The following is a 6,319-nucleotide window of genomic DNA, read 5'->3' as shown; positions in this document are numbered from 1 at the left end:
AAAAACACTTTAGACTAGTTCCCCGTACTCTTGGCTCCCAATCCTCAGCTCTTTACTGATCCTTCTTCTCTTTCTTCCTTTATGACTCTTTCTTCATCTTAATTTGCTCCCTTCTCAATATACTTCTGATGGGCAAACTGAGTATCAACTGTACCTTTCTAATAGAAGTTACAATCAATTGTTCTGACTACTTTTCTTGCTAAAGCGACTTAACTTTTCAACAAAAATAGGCTGCTCAAAGAAAAGGCAGCAAATTTCCCTAGTCTAGAGTGATGTTTTTGTCTATGACATTCACATAAAATTCATTACCTGGAAGAAGAAGATGACAGTCTCCATAGGAGTTAAAGTTCCTCATAATTTGTGCTTGTTGGAAGAAATTGAAGGACAAAAAGGAAAGGCAATGGTACTGTTAGCTGGGGTCTTGAAGATGATGAAGAAGATATGACACTTACAAGGTGGACAGGCATGATTATTGGCCCACCAAGGACAAATTATAAACAGAGAATAGATAGCCTGAAAGTAGAATGTGGACCTAAATACCCAGAAGCCCTGCATCAGTTAGATTTGTAACAAAAATTAATATGAATGGAATAAACAATTCCAGTGAAATGGTGGATGCATGGAGCATACCAGTGTTAGCAAAATTGCAAAATTCATACAGCATTAAAGGTGTACTTCAAGAGCTAAGATGTCTAGTGATGTTCAAAGAAAATATGAAGCTTCCACAGCCACCAGAAGGACAAACATATAATAATTAATTTTAGTATATCTCAAATTTGTCTTAAATCAACAACCTTCTGCTTAATGTCTTTATTAAGTATCACAATGCAGAATACACACATATTAAGTAAAGGAATTCCAGTTGGTAAACATGCCCCAGACATTTGTAAGAATGTATTTAATATATGTACACCTATTATGTTTTCAGATAATAGGAGGAAAAATGCAGCACAATTCTTTTTTCTCTTATCAAGGAACTGTCATTTAATCCTAAACCTGAAAGTAGAATTCAGGTTTCAAGATGAAAGCATGGCAAGAAGGGTCAGATTGTTGTGGAAGGATATGTGTGTCTGAAAACTAATTTAAAGAAGGAAAAACATAAAAGCCATTGCCAAGTGAAAGAGCTGCAGTTTAAATTGATAGCAGGTACAATGACTATTTCTGCAAATTGTATTAATTTTTGAAGCATTCTGTGAGTTGACTACTAGTAGTATCAAAAATATGTTCAGGATTGTCTTGATACCTGGATTTATAATAAATAAAAGTTGGGAGGTGTCAATGAATTACTGTTAAAATCCATTCCTATGTGTTACATGTAACAGACATGTAAATATTTGTTTATAGTATTTGTTTAACAAACCATGCATTTAAGTTTAAGTGAAAATCACAAAAAGGAAATCAGTGAATGGAGATGTGATTTTTTTATTTTTATTTTTTAAATTCAGTTTCATTGAGATATATTCATATATCATACAATCATCCATGGTGTACAATCAGCTGTTCACAGTACCACCATATAGTTGCACATTCATCACCCCAATCTATTTTTTGAACATTTTCCTTATATCAGGAAAAGCAAGAATAAGAATAAAAAACAGAAGTTAAAAAAAAAAACCCAAATCATCCCCCCCACTTTATTTTTCACCCAGTGTTTGTCCCCATTTTTATACTCATCCATCCATACAGTGGTTAAAGGGAGTGTGATCCACAAGGCTTTTACAATCACACTGTCGCCCCCTGTAAGCTACATTGCCCTGTAATCATCTTCAAGAGTCATGGCTACTGGGTTGCAGTTTGACAGTTTCAGGTATTTACTTCTAGATAGTCCAGTGCATTAAAACCTAAAAAGGGTTATCTATATAGTGCATAAGAATGCCCACCAGAGTGACCTCTCAACTCCATTGGAATCTCTCAGCCACTGAAGCTTTATTTCATTTCATTTTGCATCTCCCTTTTGGTCAAGAAGATGTTCTCAACCCCACAGTATCAAGTCCAGATTCATTCGCGGGAGCCATATCCTGTGTTGTCAAGAGATTTACACCCCTGGGAGTCAGATCGCATGTAGGGGAGGGCAGTGAGTTCACCTGCCAAGTTGGCTTAACTAGAGAGAGGGCCACATCTGAGCAACAAAGAGGTACTCAGGGGGAGATTGTCAGGCACAAATACAAGCAGGTTTAGCCTCTCCTCTGCAGTAATGAGCTTCATAAGGGCAAGTCCCGAGATAGAGGGCTCAGCATACCAAACCGCCAGTCCTCAATGCTTGTGAGAACATCAGCAACAATCCAGGTGAGGAAACCCAACACCTCTGCATCTTCCCCCAGCTCCCCAGGGGGGCCCTGCATATATATTTTTATTCTCTGTCCAAATTACTTTGGGATGTGTTGCTTTTTCACATTAACATATACAAACCTACCAGTTCTCACTTCCTATTCAAAGTTCCATGTAATTATGGCATTTCAACAAACTGTAGAAGTTAAATTGTTTAGGAAATACAGATCCAGCACTAACTAAGCATCTCTTCCCTTGGTCTCACATGGAAGTTGAAGTTTTAAAACACAGTCAGTATCGTCCTTTACCCTTTGGCCCAATTTGCCCTAGTCTAACCAGATCTGCTTCATTCATATCTCTAATTGAAGTCTGGACTCTTTTTCAGCTTTTTTTTTAAAAAGTTGCTATATGCACTGATACTGACATTCATATATGCCGAGTTCTAGCTCTGAGTTTCAAGTGTCACACAGATACCCAAAGTTCCAGGGATTGATCAGGTTATAAACAAAGGGATCAGCATCTCAGAATCTGGAGATAGCCATTACAATTCAAGAATAGATGTGACTGCTATAAGAGCTTACAATCTAGGGACCATTACAATAAGTGTTCCCCTGATAAGCTGTGCTCTAAGATTCAACTCTGAATTTGCATATTGTAGTTAGTCCATATTGGTGAAGCATTATAGTGTTTGCTTTTGTTTCCAGCATAGTTCACTCAGAATGCTGTCTACAGGATCCATTCACCTCTTTGGGTGTCTCATAGCTTCACTTCTTCTTGCAGTTGCTCAATATTCCATTGTATGTGTACACAACAGTTCACCATTCTGTTCTTCAGTCAATGTACCCTTAGGCCACCTCCACCCATTACAAATCATGCATACTGTCTCCATAAACACCAGTATGCAAGTGTCCATTCATGTCCCTGCTCTCTGATCCTCCAAGTATGTGCCCCTAATGAGGTTGCAGGACCCTAAGGCATCCACGTACTTAGCTTCTTATGGAACCACCACACTGTCCTCCAGAAAGGCTGCACCATTCTGACTCCTAACCAACATTAAGTACGTACATCCCTCTCTCCATGTTTTCTCCAGCTCTTTTATCCCTGTTTATATTTTTCCCTATAATGTTATAGAACTGTATTCACATACCATATAATTATGCACAGTGTGCAATCAGTTGTTCATGGTCTCATCATACAGTTGTGCATTTATCACCACAGTCAGCACTTGAACATATTATTACTATGAAAAAAAGCTTTTTAAAATTAATAATAAAAAATAATAAAAAGAAAAATAAAATATCATACAAAACAATATAATAGTAGGGCCAGACAACACTACTACCAAGAATCCCATATACCTACATTATATCCCCCTCTCATACACATTTAGCTTTGGTATATTATCTTTGCTACATTTAATGGAAACATATTACAATGTTACTGTTGACCATAGACCCCAGTTTACTTTGATTATATTTTTTTCCGAACACCATACCCTTTCCAACACTCTACGTGGTTGACATTCATTTGTTCTCCTACATGCAAGAACAGTTTTATATTTGCATATTTAGTCACAATCATTAATCACTCCAGTTTTTGCTAAGTTAAACAGTCCCAGTCTTTATCTCCTGTTTTCACCTGAGGTGTCATACATGCCCCTAGCCCACCTCTTTCAGCTTTACTCACGGACATCTTTGTTCATTGTACTTACAATATTGTGCTACCATCACACAGTATTTTGTAAACTATTTCTGGATCTATAGAGTCAATCCTGCTGAACATTCTGTAGGTTGCCTTTTTACTTTTCTGACAAAGTCCTTTGATGTACAAAAGTGTTTAGTTTTGAGGAGCTCCCATTTGTCTATTTGTTCTTTGGTTTCTCATGCCTTGGGTGTGAGGTCTAGGAAACCACCTCCTATCACAAGTTCTTTAAGATATTGCTCTACATTTTCTTCTAAGAGTCTTATGATCTTGGTGCTAATGTTTAGATCTTTGATCCATTTTGAGTTAATTTTTGTATAAGGTGTTAGGGTGTCCTCTTTCATTCTTTTGGAAATGGATGTCCAGTTCTCCAAACACCATTTATTGAAGAGGTTGCTCTGTCTCAGTTGCTTTGGCTTCACTGCCTTATCAAAGATCAATTGTCTGTAGATGTGAGGTTCTGCTTGTGAACACTCAATTCGATTCCATTGGTCAGTATATCTGTCCTTATGCCAGTACCATGCTGTTTTGAGCACTGTAGTTTTGTAATATGTTTCAAAGTCAGGTAGTGTGAGACATCCCACTTTGTTCCTCTTTCCCAAGATGTTTTTGGCTATTCGGAGCACCTTGCCCTTCCAAATAAATTTGGTTATTGGTTTTTCTATTTCTATAAAATAAGTTGTTGGGATTTTAATTGGTATTGCATCGAATCTATAAATCAGTTTAGGTAAAATTGTTATCTTAACTATATTTAGTCTTCCAACCCATGAACATGGTATGTTCTTCCATTTTTTTAGGTCCTGTTCAATTTCTTTTAGCAGTTTCTTATAGTTTTCTTTGTATAGGTCTTTTGTGGCCTTCATTAAGTTTATTCCTAGATACTTGATTCTTTTGGTTGCTATTGTAAATGGAATTTTCTTCTTGATTTATCCCTCGTTGCACATTATTTGTGTATAAGGACACTATAGATTTTTGCATGTTGATCTTGTAGCCTACCACTTTGCTGTATTCATTGATCAGCTCTAATAGCTTTGCTGTAGATTTTTCTGGATTTTCTACATATAGAATCATGTCATCTGCAAAGAGTGAAAATTTTACTTCTTTCTTTCCAATTTGGATGCCTTCTGTTTCTTTTTCTTGCCTAATTACTCTAGCTAGAACTTCCAGCACAATGTTGAATAACAATGGTGACAGTGGGCATCCCTGTCTTGTTACTGATCTTAGAGGGAAAGCTTTCAGTCTTTCCCCATGTCCCCATGTAGCTGCTGATGTGAGTCTTTTATTTTTTTCATTCAGCTCTCTGGAAGCTGTAGCTTCATTTCCCTTTTTGGTGACTTCTATTCATTCTTTGCACTGCTCCTTCACCTCTTTCATCTGATTGATGCACTGGTTCAGATCATAGGAGAACTTCCTCTCCAGATTGGTCTGGTTCTTCTGAAACTGGAGGACTTGTGGTAATTCCTCTGCAAGGACTTTAACTGGTCTTGCAGAGTCCTGATGAGTTTCTCACCTGTGGTGATGTTATTCACTAAAACCACCTTTTCATCATCATAACTTGTTGATGCTCTCCAGCCTAAAGTTGTGGCTGGACTGGATTTTGTTCAGCTGCTCTTGTTCCTTTTCCAGTTCTCCCTGGAACTCATTCTTTTTCAGCTCCACATCACCTTGCTCCGTGGCCACCCTGTGGACCCTGCCTTCCAGCTCTATGATCTACGTCTGGAGGTCCACACTCTGGGAGCTCACAATCCAGTAGTTGAAGCCCAAGAAGATGATGCAAGCCACCAGTGTGGCCAGCCGGGGCACCTTTATGCTCCGACACCCATTTCCCAGTCCCATCATTTCAGAGGCAGGGCCGAGAACCTCCTTTTGCAGCTCTGGTGGCAGCTCTGCACTCCAGGGCCCCACTCAGAAGCTGCCTCAGGCCGCTTTTGCTCTCTGCCACCGCCACCACTGGCCTCGCGCCCTAGACTGGTGGGTGCCGCATCCAGGGCCGCTGCATCTCAGGCCTCCAGATATGTGATTTTGAGATTAAAGTTAGTTCTAAAATGTAAATAAAATGTGGAAAGTGTCCTAAAAATTTTTTTTTCTTCATTGCCTAAATATTTTCTTTAAAACTTCATCCAAAATCTTCCCATCCTAAAAGAATATAATCTAGTCATCTACTTTGTGTAAGTGGCCAAGTTGAAAATTCAGTGTTTATTCCCAGGAAAACTAGATAATATTACTTCAAAAGTTTGAAAATCAGTTATTCTTCCCTAAGGAGTGCATTGCTCATAGACATTATTTTTGGGCCTATATGGGTCTTGAAATTCTGTTTTAGTGTGTGGACTGTTATTATTGGAAAAATATT

At 38.2% G+C, this 6,319-nt stretch overlaps 1 pseudogene; it reads left to right on the top strand.

Annotated features, from left to right (window-relative positions):
* Positions 1-322: 322 nt before the first annotated feature.
* Positions 323-758, top strand: LOC119506460 (annotated as a pseudogene).
* Positions 759-6,319: the final 5,561 nt, after the last annotated feature.

Source organism: Choloepus didactylus, chromosome 11 (genome assembly GCF_015220235.1).
Source record: "Choloepus didactylus isolate mChoDid1 chromosome 11, mChoDid1.pri, whole genome shotgun sequence".
In the NCBI taxonomy this organism is placed as follows: domain Eukaryota; kingdom Metazoa; phylum Chordata; class Mammalia; order Pilosa; family Megalonychidae; genus Choloepus; species Choloepus didactylus.
This window is presented reverse-complemented; position numbering and strand designations above follow the sequence as displayed.